Source organism: Triticum aestivum, chromosome 4A, assembly GCF_018294505.1.
Source record: "Triticum aestivum cultivar Chinese Spring chromosome 4A, IWGSC CS RefSeq v2.1, whole genome shotgun sequence".
NCBI lineage: Eukaryota > Viridiplantae > Streptophyta > Magnoliopsida > Poales > Poaceae > Triticum > Triticum aestivum.
The window spans coordinates 423,751,064-423,764,853 of NC_057803.1; positions in this window are offsets into that span (position 1 = coordinate 423,751,064).

Sequence of the window (13,790 nt, forward strand, 5' to 3'; positions counted from 1 at the left end):
TGGGGAGACTATCATTTGAAGCACAAGAGCAAGGATTTCATCATCAACACACCATTTGTTACCTCTTGGAGAGTGGTGTCTCCTAGATTGGTTAGGTGTCACTTGGGAGCCTCCGTCAAGATTGTGGAGTTGAACCAAGGAGTTTGTAAGGGCAAGGAGATCGCCTACTTCGTGAAGATCTACCCAAGCGAGGCAATTCCTTCGTGGGCGACGACCATGGTGGGATAGACAAGGTTGCTTCTTCGCGGACCCTTGTGGGTGGAGCCCTCCGTGGACTCGCGCAACCGTTACCCTTCGTGGGTTGAAGTCTCCATCAACGTGGATGTACGGTAGCACGACCTATCGGAACCACGCCAAAAATCTCCGTGTCTCCAATTGCGTTAGCACACTCCCATCTCATCCCTTTACATTCTTGCAACTTGCATGCTTTACTTTCCGCTGCTCATATACTCTTGTCATGCTTGCTTGATATGTATTGTGAATGTTTAAACTTGTGCTAAAACTCTACTTAAACCTAAAGAAGTTAAAAACTGCAACTTTTCTTGATTAGAGTCTATTCACCCCCCTCTAGACACCTCTTCTCGATCCTTTCACTCTCAGAAAATGAGTAGTGGAAGTGTAGGCACGTTCTGACGGCTCTCTCTCAAATGGAGAAGGGGTGCATGGGTATTTGTAGCCTCCACACAAAATTTAACCATTACACACAATTTACCGAACTCGACGGGACCGAATAGTGAAACTTGGTGGGACCGACCAGGTTCAAAATGTGAACGTTTGGCTTTTCGGTGGGACCGATGATACCAACTCGGCGAGACCGATGTGCTAGGGTTAGGGCAAAACCTCATCTCAGTGAGACCGATCACATGAACTCAGCGAGACCGATTTCACTAATAAGAAGACAGAGACTTGGCCAGGCAAACTCAGTGGGACCCATCGCTCATTTCGGTGAGACCAAAACGTTACGAAAAGGAAACAGAGAGTTTGCATTGCTAACTCGGTGGGACCGATCTCTCATCTCGATTAGACCGAAATTTTACGAAGGGAAACAAAGAGTTTGCAATCCCATCTTGGTGAGACCAAGATCCCTATCAGTGAGAACGAACTGATTAGGGTTTCTGGCAATGGCAATGTCAAGTGAACTCGGTGGCGCCGGATAGATCAAATCGGTGTGGCCGAGTTTGACTTTAGGTTTAGGACATATGTGGAAATGAGAAAGTGGTTGAGGGCTTTTGGAGCATATCACTAAGAATTTTGAGCAAGCAAGCCATAAACAACACATCATCCCCTTTTAATAGTGTTGGCTTTTCCTATGGACTCAATGTGATCTTGGATCACTAAAATGAAAATGTAGAGTCTTGAGCTTTTGCCAATATTTGTCCTTAGCATTTTTGGGGGTCCACATATCTTAGTCCATGCCATGCAAATAATTGAACTTTCTGAAATAATCATCTTGAAAGAATATTAGTTCAATGAGCTATATGTTGTTATGAATTACCAAAACCACCCAGGGATTAGTTGCACTTTCAATAACCAATAGTGGATTCCGGATGCTCATATTGGCTCCCACATATTCTACGAAGATCTTTATCGATCAAACCGTTATGACAACATACGTTATTCCCTTTGTAATTGGTATGTTAGTTGCCCGAGATTTGATCATCGATATCTCCATACCTAGTTCAGTCTTGTTACCAACAAGTCTCTTTACTCGTTCCGTAATGCATCATCCCGCAACTAACTCATTAGTAACATTGCTTTGAAGGCTTATTATGATGTGCATTACCGAGAGGGCCCAGAGATACCTCTCTGATACTCGGAGTGACAAATCCTAATCTCGATCTATGCCAACCCAACAAACACCTTCGGAGATACCTATAGAGCATCTTTATAATCACCCAGTTACGTTGTGACGTTTGATAGCACACAAGGCATTCCTCCGGTATCCGGGAGTTGCATGATCTCATAGTCAAAGGAATATGTATAAGTCATGAAGAAAGCAATATCAATAAAAGTTAACGATCATTATACTAAGCTAACGGATGGGTCTTGTCCATCACATCATTCTCCTAATGATGTGATCCCATTAATCAAATGACAACACATGTCTATGGTTAGGAAACTTAACCATCTTTGATCAACGAGCTAGTCTAGTAGAGGCTTACTAGGGACACGGTGTTTTGTCTATGTATCCACACATGTATCAATTTTCCGGTTAATACAATTATAGCATGAATAATAAACATTTATCATGATATAAGGAAATATAAATAACAACTTTATTATTGCCTCTAGGGCATATTTCCTTCATCTACTTGGTTGCAAGCGTACGGTCTTCACGTTCCAGCAGCGCTTCGCTGTCCAGAGCTAATCGTCACTGGAGAATTAGAGGTAGGAGATTAGAACCACACAGGTCTTCTAATTATGAGGATTAGAGGTGGCTAGGGCTCTCTCTAATTAGTCAACTAGGACCAACTAGAACGTGCACTAGATCAACTAGAGGAGGCTCCAAAACTTGTGTTGTCATAGGGTGGAAATCCTCTAGTATTTATAGGATTGGGGGGATAGGGGGCTGCCACCAAGGGGGAAATAGCCCCCTTGGGGCGCCGACCAAGTAGGATCCCCCCTAGGAAAAGGGCGGGTGGGCACCTCCCTTGTTGGGCCATTGTGGCCCAACTCCTTCTCCACCTCTTGGCCTTATTTGGACCATTGATATTAAATTAAATATATTTTTGTTCCGAACATTTCCAGAGCATAATATATACAATTTAACATCTCCGGAAATATTTTCCACCTATATATATATTAATCGGTATTACCTGATATGCACCGAAACCCTTCCGTTGACCCCGGAACGCTTCCAGAACCTCTCAAAATTATTCCGGATGTTAATGAAACAATTCCACAAATCTATTCTCATCACTCCCGTCCTACTAAGACTTAACAAATCATGATTACCTTAATCTTGTGACCCTATAGGTTCGGTAAACCATAGACATGAACAAAACCCCTTCGTTCAACGACCGATAGCGAAACCGTGGACATCCATATTGGTCCTTATGATTACACGAATGATATTCGAGTGAACCTTTGGTTATCATGTGATGTTCCCTTTGCTCCATGGTACTTTACAAGACCCGGTGTGCATCAGAATCCTCCCGAGTCATCACCACGCTCACTATACCGTTGCTCCCCTTACCGTTTTGTTCTTCTTTCTCGTTGACGTGTTTTGGCATCCCTGTGACGTAGTCACCTATGTGTGGCCAGAGAATGATGGTTGTCGTCATGCCTAGAGGGACCTAAGAATATCTCTACATTGTCAAAGGAGCGAATCCCACTCTTGAGCTGTCCGGTCACTTGTCAAACTTTTCGGTGTTCCTGAAAGTTGTCATTATGATCACCTTGTTATAGATGACATTTGAGCAACCCCAAAGTCCACGATCCGATAGGAAGTGCCCACAAACCTCTCATGGTCTGAGGAAGTAAAACACACGCTAACATTCCATGTTATAACAGATGATTTCTAACGATATAATCACAAAGTATAACAGACAAGTATTGGGCCGATTCAATATGATCGTTCTTCTAACGTCATACCCTCCAAGTTGTTTTTAGGACTATCATTACAATTAACGATATTCTAAGATCTGGAAAACGTGATCACCAACAACACTTGAGCCTGTCTTAGAGGCGAGACCGGGAACCTATTGTTTATCGTTTATCATTCCACACGTGCATATGAGCTTTCCACTGAATCACATATTCTAGGATCATAGCAGTTATAGCATGGAATATAAACTCTTAATTATGAATAACAAAAATATAACAATGCAATATTATTGCCTCTAGGGCATATTTCCAATAGTCCCCCACTTGCACTAGGGTCAGTAATCTGGCCGCATGGTTTTACAAACACCTATAGGTATTTTGGTGTTGCTCATGCTTTGCTCGTGGTAGAGCTTTTGTCATTTGTTTTGACATATTCAAAACTTGGTACTATTTGTATTAGTCTTGTCTATTTACAGGATCTCAATCCATCTTCCTTTGAGCTATAACATTTTATTCAAAATAAAATATCATTCAGACTCATTGCACATAGCATCATACTTCGGATTCACCCATTTATAGAAAGATTATTCTTGACTAGCCATCTTCATAATATAATGCTTATGGGTTTATTACAACTTTTGTAATACCCAATTATATCAAGAGATTTCTTGATTATTGGATCTACCCCTTTATATCAAGACTCTTCTTGATTGTTCATTATTCATAATGTCTATGGGTTTCTTACCACTTCTGTAATATCCAATCATATCAATACATTTCTTGATTATTAAATTTTACCCATTTATATCAAGACTCTTCTTGATTGGCCATATTCTCAATATATTGTTAATGGGATTCTTTACAACTTTTGTAACATCCAATTATATCAAGACATTTCTTGATTATTGGATCTTCTCTTTTATATCAAGACTATTGTTGATTCAGAAAACATTGAAACATCTAATGTTTTCAGAAACACAAATTATCATTTATAGCATCAACAATATTGTTCATAAAATAATTTTATCATAGTCCTAATTACATCTATCAAGAATTTGATATTCATATATTCTCAATAATGAATTTTTAACTTCATATGCTCAAAATAATACATTTATTCTTTTGAGATCCATGATATCTATTACTAACACTTAGTAAAACTTCTTGGCCCTTCATATATATTATAACTATTAAGATGAATTTCTTTCATCTACTCATGCTCATTAATAGATAAACATCTAGTTATATGACACCGAGAGAAACAATTTTTCTATTTAAACATTTTAAACCTTTGTCAAAAAATATATAAACTTTTGAGCTCAGTGAGACATATTGATCTATCTTTATAGATTATTTTTTGCCCAATAGTTTGCCTTGCTATTTGATGAAAACATGTTTCACTGCTGCAGGATGCTGCTAACGCGATACTACAATCAAAGACCCTTTGACGAAACTGTGTGCGATGCATAATCACAAATGGTGATGTAAAAAAGTCGTCCAAAAATATGCAAAATCTTTGCGATGGCGGATACATAAAACACCATTCAGATTAGAGTTGCGTGTGCGATGCATGGGATACGGTTCACTCCAATGAACTGTTTGCGATGATCCAGAACAAGCTAAACAGCCAACAAGATCAAGGTGTGTGTGATATATGGCATACAGTTCGCTCTGATGAACCGTTTGCGATCATCGAGTTGAACACAAACAATTCAGCGTAACAAGATGTGTATGATACCCGACAAACAAGTCGGTAATCAAAATTGTGTGCAATCATTATAGACAGCCCATACAATCTTTTTTGTGAATTGTGTGCTCGATAGGGCACACAATTCAAGAAACCAACCTATGGGCGATAAGGTAAGAGATCTTTGTCGAATACGTATTACTAACTGTCTGCGATGAGATTGACATGGGAAATAGAGATAACGAATTAATATAAGCGAACGGAAACAGAGATATATATAGTCTGCTTAATTTAGTCCTTCTTGTTGTTCTTGGATGGCCCCGTTGACCGTTGGCTTTTTATCGCCGTCGCCGTCGTCATCATCGTTGTTGTCATCGTCCTCCTCCTCCTCCTCATTCGGCCATTCCTCCTCCTCATCATCGTCGTCCTCTTCTTCTCCCTCCAACGGTTCCTCGTCTGTCTGGTGGTCGTCTGACGACTCCGAAGGCGGCATCCCTTCCATGATCCGGATAAAATCGGGGTCTGGGCTCGACGCCGGACTCATGGAAGACAGGTGGGATGATTCCGATGTTGACCTATCATCGGGCACCAGACTGCTGGTGAAACTGTCATCCTCGCTGTCGCTCGACATGGCTGCAGTACATATACAAACCATGAGAAAGTGAGAATGCAAAGTGCAGAGTGTGTGCAAGTGTGTAGTGCAACCGACCGGGGATGATGAAGATGGTGGACACTTTAGCGGGGTATGCAAGAAGAGGAATGTCAATTGAAGCAGGGGATTGACGTATTATCTAACTGCTGATATATCAACCACAATTATTTGTACCCAGTCGCTCCAAATTCCCGGCGTTGCGCAGTTCTCAATGTGATAATTTGGCACATGTGTTGGACCGTCCAAATATGAAACTACCATTTTTCATACTACTCCCTCCATACCACGACCTAGGTGGGGGGAAAACGAGAGAATTTAATGATTATTTGGTAGTAATCAATACCATTTCCTGTAGAGAATTGACCATTGCATGTGATGCTAAGTAGTCTGAAGTCACTGAATGCATACAAGCCCCATGAGTTTCTTTTTTCGGGACAAAAAATAAGGAACGAGTTTTGGGATTATTTCATTTTTGTAATGTGACTTATCAACCTATGCGAACGGAGTATGACCGTTGGCAAGCAATACATTGAACTATTCTTATTGACGAAGCCAATAGTAATCAAACTACGAAGGAAAAGAAAAAAGACAAAGGAAAACATCTACACGAATCTTCGTGTAACATCAATGGCATGGGACCTGAATGTGCAATACTTAGAGCACATCTAGATGTGCTTTAGCGATACTGTCAAACAAAACTCCTAATCATCATTGCAAATAGTGCATAGAAGATGGCTAATGCGACAACCACAACTACACATGCTAGTTCCTTATTGTCTCTTGCTTTCATCTGTTGCCTGTGATTGATTCTTTCTTGCTCCACCGTACTGATTGTACACTCCATATTAGTCAGTTTCTTCTTCAGCTTTACGTTATCTTCTGCGAGCCTAGTGATAACACTCTGAGCCCTGCCATGCCATTCTTCGTCCAGCCAGTTAACTGATACGTCTCCGCCGTATCTATAATTTTTGATTGTTCCATGCCAATATTATACAACTTTCATATACTATTGGAAACTTTTTGTACTATTTTTAGGACTAACATATTGATCCAGTGCCCAGTGCCAGTTCCTGTTTGTTGCATGTTTTTTGTTTCATAGAAAATCCATATCAAACGGAGTCCAAGCGGGATAAAAACTGACAGAGATATTTTTTGGAATATATGTGATTTTTGGGAAGTGAAATCAACGTGAGACGATGCTCGAGGGGCCCACGAGGCAGGGGGCGCGCCCTAGGGGGGCAGGCGTGCCCCTGACCCTCATGGACACCCCGTAAGGTGGTTGTTGCCCATCTTTCGCTGCAAGAAAGCTAATATCCAGATAAAAATCGTGTCCAAATTTCAGCCCAATCGGAGTTATGATCTCCGGGAATATAAGAAATAGTGGAAGGGAAGAATTTGGAACGCAGAACCAGAGAGAGACAGAGAGACAGATCCAATCTTGGAGGGGCTCTCGCCCCTCCCATGCCATGGAGACCAAGGACTAGAGGGCAAACCCTTCTCCCATCTAGGTAGAAGGTAAATGAAGAAGAAAAAGAAGGGGGGGGGCATCTCCCCCTCTCTCCCGGTGGCGCCAGAACGCTGCCAGGGCCATCATCATCACAACAATCTACACCAACAATTTTACCGCCATCATCACCAACTCTTCCCCCTCTATGCAGCGGTGTAACCCCTCTTTTACCCTCTATAATCTCTACTTAAACATGGTGCTCAATGCTATATATTATTTCAAAATGATGTATGGCTATCCTATGATGTTTGAGTAGATCTGTTTTGTCCTATGGGTTAATTGATGACTGTGATTGGTTTGAGTTGCATGTTTTATTATTGGTGCTGTCCTATGGTGCTCTCCGTGTCGCGCGAGCGTGAGGGGTCACCGCTGTAGGGTTTGCAATATGTTCATGATTTGCTTATGGTGGGTGGCGTGAGTGACAGAAGCACAAACCCGACTAAGTAGGTTGTTTGTGTATGGGAGTAAAGAGGACCTTGATGCCTTATAATGCTATGGTTGGGTTTTACCTTAATGATCTTTAGTAGTTGCGGATGCTTGCTTGAGTTCCAATCATAAGTGCATGTGATCCAAGAAGAGAAAGTACGTTAGCTTATGCCTCTCCCTCAAATAAAATTGCAATAATGATTACCGGTCTAGTTATCGATTGCCTAGGGACAAATAACTTTCTTGCGTGACAACAAGCTCTCTAATAAAACTAACTACGTTGTGTCTTCATCTAAACAGCCCCTACTTTTTATTTACGCGCTCTTTATTATCTTGCAAACCTATCCAACAACACCTACAAAGTACTTCTAGTTTCATACTTGTTCTAGGTAAAGCGAACATTAAGCGTGCGTAGAGTTGTATCGGTGGTCGATAGAACTTGAGGAAATATTTGTTCTACCTTTAGCTCCTCGTTGGGTTCGGCACTCTTACTTATCGAAAGACCTTTTTCTAGCGCTGTTGCTGGGGAATTATAGCGTGGGGTGAATATCCTCGTGTGTGCTTGTTTTCTTTATCACTAAGTAATTTTTATTTTCTGTTCTAAGTTGTTCTCTATCTTTAGTTATGGATATGGTACATGAAATACCAAAAAAATTAGGTTTACCTGCTACTCATGGAGATGGGGAATCTCCTAAAACCCTCGATGCTCATTATGTGAAAGATATTATGTACTACTTTGATAATCCTGAGAAAACCCCATTCAACTTTATAATGGGAGTAACATTGGATCAACATGAATACTTTAGGGATTATGGCTTGACTCAAAAAGGGAAACTATTATGGGATCAAATTTATGTGTTGCATTTGTATGCTTGGCAACTATGCTTGAGATATGATTATACTTGTTGGTCTAGGATGAAGGCTCCACACTTTCCCTTTTCATGTGAATTTAATGATGATGAAACCTTGGCTTCTTATGCTAATGGTATATATGATTATTATAATGTGGAACAAATAGAAGAATTCGTTCCTTTATGGGGTCTTATGAAATTGAATATTTGTTTAATGTGTTTGAAGATTTTGATGATTTAGTTTATAGACCTGAAAATTTAGCTATCCTTAAATATTTCTATGAGAATTATAAATACAATTATGATATTGATGAATTTATTGAGAAATTCTCCGCTGTCTGAGAAGAGCCTAATATTTTGCAGGAGTCTATGGAAGAAGAAATTGATGAAACTGTGAGATCATTGGATGAAAAAGATGATGAGGAGAGCGAAGAACAAAAGGAGGAAGAGCGGATTAGCTACCCGTGCCCACCTTCTAATGAGAGTAACTCTTGAACTCATACATTGTTTAATTTCCCTTCGTGCTTACCGAAGGATGATTGCTATGATGATTGTCATGATCCTATTGATTCTTTTGAAATATCCCTTTTTGATAATGCTTGGTATGCTGGTGGCCAAGATGCCAATCTGAATTATGCTTATGGAGATGAACTTGCTATAGTTCCTTATGTTAAACATGAAATTGTTGCTATTGCACCACGCGTGATAGTCCTATTATCTATTTGAATTCTCCCGACTACACTATATCGGAGAAGTTTGCCCTTATTAAGGATTATATTGATGGGTCGCATTTCACTTCTACACAAGATGATTTTGATAGATATAATATTCATGTGATTGCTTCTCCTACATACAATTATTATGAGAGAGTAACTACATCTCTGCCTCTCTATGTTTCTTATATGATAAAATTGCAAGAAACTTCTTATACTATGCATTGTCCTTTACTATGTGTGCATGAATTGTTCTTTTATGACATGCCGATGCATAGGAAGAGAGTTAGAATTAGTTGTTGCATGATAGATGTTACTTTGTGCTCACTACTAAATCACAAATCATTGTTAATTAAAATTGGCTTCGATATACCTTGGGATCCGGGTGGATTCACTACTTGAGCACCTTATGCCTAGCTTAATGGCTTTAAAGAAAGCGCTGCCAGGGAGACAACCCGGAAGTTTTAGAGAGTCCTTTATTTCTATTGAGTGCTTTTATATAGTTTTAAAAAATAAAAATAAAGAGGGGAACCCAAACCTTTTCAAAAAGGAAAGTGAAAGTGAGAGAGACAAGCATTATTGAAGTGGGGGAGCTCCTTGAACTTTGTTCATGCTCACGGAAACTTTGTGAATCTTGATTACAGAAACTTTTCAAAAAAAATTATTCCCTTGTACAATTCCATTGTATTATAAAAATAATGTGCCAAGATTTGCCTTTAGGATGTTTACATTGCTTGTTGGTTTGTGCTGTGCAGAACATAAAATTTGGCTGTAGTGCACGATTTTACATTTTTTACTGGAACGTCAAACGGTTCTAAAACTTTTTGCAATGTCCTTCTATACAAATTTTTTATTTTTCATAATTTTTTCAGAATTGTTGGAGTACCAGAAGTATGGTGAATGTTCAGATTACTACAGACTGTCCTGTTTAAGACAGATTCTGTTTTTGATGCATAGTCTACTTGTTTTGATGAAACTATCGATTTGTATCAGTGGATTAAGCCATGGAGAAGTTATATTACAGTAGCTAAAATGCAAAAACAAAATTTTAATTGGTTTGCAACAGTACTTAGAGTATTGATTTGCTTTATTATACTAACGGATCTTACTGAACTTTTTGTTAAGTTTTGTGTGATTGAAGTTTTCATGTTTTGGGAGAGATCACGATGGATGAAGGAATAAGGAGTGTCAAGAGCATAAGATTGGCGATGCCTGAGGCACCCCAAGGAAATATTCCAAGGACTCCCAAGCAACCAAGCTTGGGGATGCCCGGAAGGCATCCCCTCTTTCTTCTAATAATCATCGGCAATTTTACTTGGAGCTATATTTTTATTCGTCACATGATATGCGTAAATCTTGGAGCGTCTTTTGCATTTAGTTCTCACTTTTCTTTGATGCACCATGCTGGTATGAGATATTCCTTGGTTGATTTATAGAATGCTTCATGTGCTTCACTTATATCTTTTGAAGTTTGGATTGCCTGTTTCTCTTCACATAGAAAACCACCATTTGTAGAATGCTCTTTTGCTTCACTTATATTTGTTAGAGCATGGGTATATCTTTTGTAGAAAGAATTAAACTCTCTTGCTTCACTTATATCTATTTAGAGAGATGATAGGAATTGGTCATTCACATGTTAGTCATAAAATCCTACATAAAACTTGTAGATCACTGAATATGATATGTTTGATTCCTTGCAACAGTTTTGCGATATAAAGATGGTGATATTAGAGTCATCCTAGTGGGTAGTTGTGGATTGTAGAAATACTTGTGTTGAATTTTTTGATTCCCGTAGCATGCACGTATGGTGAACCGTTATGTAATGAAGTTGGAGAATGAGGTATTTATTGATTACTTCCTTATGAGTGGCGGTCGGGGACAAGCGATGGTCTTTTACTACCAATCTATCCCCCTAGGAGCATGCGTGTAGTACTTTGTTTCGATGACTAATAGATTTTCGCAATAAGTATGTGAGTTCTTTATGACTAATGTTGAGTCCATGGATTATACGCACTCTCACCCTTCCATTATTGCTAGATTCTTCGGTACCGTGCATTGCCCTTTCTCACCTTGAGAGTTGGTGCAAACTTCACCGGTGCATCCAAACCCCGTTATACAATACACTCTATCACACATAAGCCTCCTTATATCTTCCTCAAAACAGCCACCATACCTACCTATTATGGAATTTCCATAGCCATTCCGAGATATATTGCCATGCAACTTCTGTCATCATCATATACATGACTTGAGCATTTATTGTCATATTGCTTTGCATGATCGTAAGATAGCTAGCATGATGTTTTCATGGCTTGTCCGTTTTCTGATGTCATTGCTACGCTAGATCATTGCACATCCCGGTACACCACCGGAGGCATTCATATAGAGTCATATATTTGTTCCAGTATCAAGTTGTAATATTGAGTTGTAAGTAAATAAAAGTGTGATGATCATCATTATTAGAACATTGTCCCATGATAAAAATAAAAGTGGCCAAAGAAGCCCCCCCCCCAAAAAAAGATAGAGGTCAAAGAAGCCTACAAAAAAAGGAAAAAACAAAAAAAAATTAAAAAAAGAGAGAAGGGACAATGTTACTATCCTTTTACCACACTTGTGCTTCAGAGTAGCACCATGTTCTTCAAATATGAAACAACCATTTTTCATACTACTCCCTCCATACCGCGACCTAGGTGGGGGGGGGGAACGAGAGAATTTAATGATTATTTGGTAGTAATCAATACAATTGCCTGCAAAGAATTGACCATTGCATATTATGCTAAGTAGTCTGAAGTCATTGAACGCATACAAGCCCCACGACTCCTATTGGCTGATTCCTTGTTTCGGGACAAAAAATAAGGAACAAGTTTTGGGATTATTTGGTTTTCGGAATGTGACTTATGCACCTATGTGAACGGAGTAGGACGTTGGCAAGCAATCCATTGAGCTATTCTTATTGATGAAGCCAATAATAATCAAACTACAAATGAAAAGAAAAAAGACAAAGGAAAATATCTACACGAATCTTCGTGTAACATCAATGGCATGGGACCTGAATGTGCAATACTTAGAGCACATCTAGATGTGCTTTAGCGATACTGTCAAACAAAACCCCTAATCATCATTGCAAACAGTGTGTAGAAGATGGCTAATGCGACAACCACAACTACACATGCTAGTTCCTTATTGTCTCTTGCTTTCATCTGTTGCCTGTGATTGATTCTTTCTTGCTCCACCGTACTGATTGTACACTCCATATTAGTCAGTTTCTTCTTCAGCTTTACGTTATCTTCTGCGAGCTTAGTGATAACACTCTGAGCCCTGCCATGCCGTTCTTCATCTAGCCAGTTAACTAATACGTCTCCATCGGATCTATAATTTTTGATTGTTCCATGCCAATAATATACAACTTTCATATACTTTTGGCAACTTTTTATACAATTTTTGGGACTAACATATTGATCCAGTGCCCAATGCCAGTTCCTATTTGTTGCATGTTTTTTGTTTCGCCGAAAATCCATATCAAACAGAGTCCAAACGGGATAAAAACTGACGAAGCTTTTTTCCGAATATATGTGATTTTTGGGAAGTGAAATCAACGTGAGACGATGCTCGAGGGGCCCACAAGGTAGGGGGCGCGCCCCAAGGGGGCAGGCGTGCCCCTGACCCTCATGGAGATCCCGTAAGGCGGTTGTTGCCCTTCTTTCGCCGCAAGAAAGCTAATAGCCGGATAAAAATCGTGTCCAAATTTCAGCCCAATCGGAGTTACGTATCTCCGGGAATATACGGAATGGTGAAAGGGTAGAATCTGGTACGCAGAAACAGAGAGAGACAGAGAGGCAGATCCAATCTCGGAGGGGCTCTCTCCCCTCCCATGCCATGGAGACCAAGGACCAGAGGGGAAACCCGTCTCCCATCTAGGGAGAAGGTCAAGGAAGAAGAAGAAGGGTGTCCCTCTCCCCCTCTCTTCCGGTGGCGCTGGAACGCCACCAGGGCCATCATCATCACAATAATCTACACCAACAACTTCACCGCCATCATCACCAACTCTTCCCCCCTCTATGCAGCGGTGTAACCCCTCTTTTACCCGCTATAATATCTACTTAAACATGGTGCTCAACGCTATCTATTATTTCCCAATGATGTATGGCTATCCTATGATATTTGAGTAGATCCGTTTTGTTCTATGTGTTAATTGATGATCGTGATTGGTTTGAGTTGCATGTTTTATTATTGGTGCTGTCCTATGGTGCTCTCTGTGTCGCGCAAGTGTGAGGGGTCCCCACTATTGGGTTTGCAATATGTTCATGATTTGGTTATGGTGGGTGGCGTGAGTGACAGAAGCACAGACCCGAGTAAGTAGGTTGTTTGTGTATGGGAGTAAAGAGGACCTTGATGCCTTATAATGCTA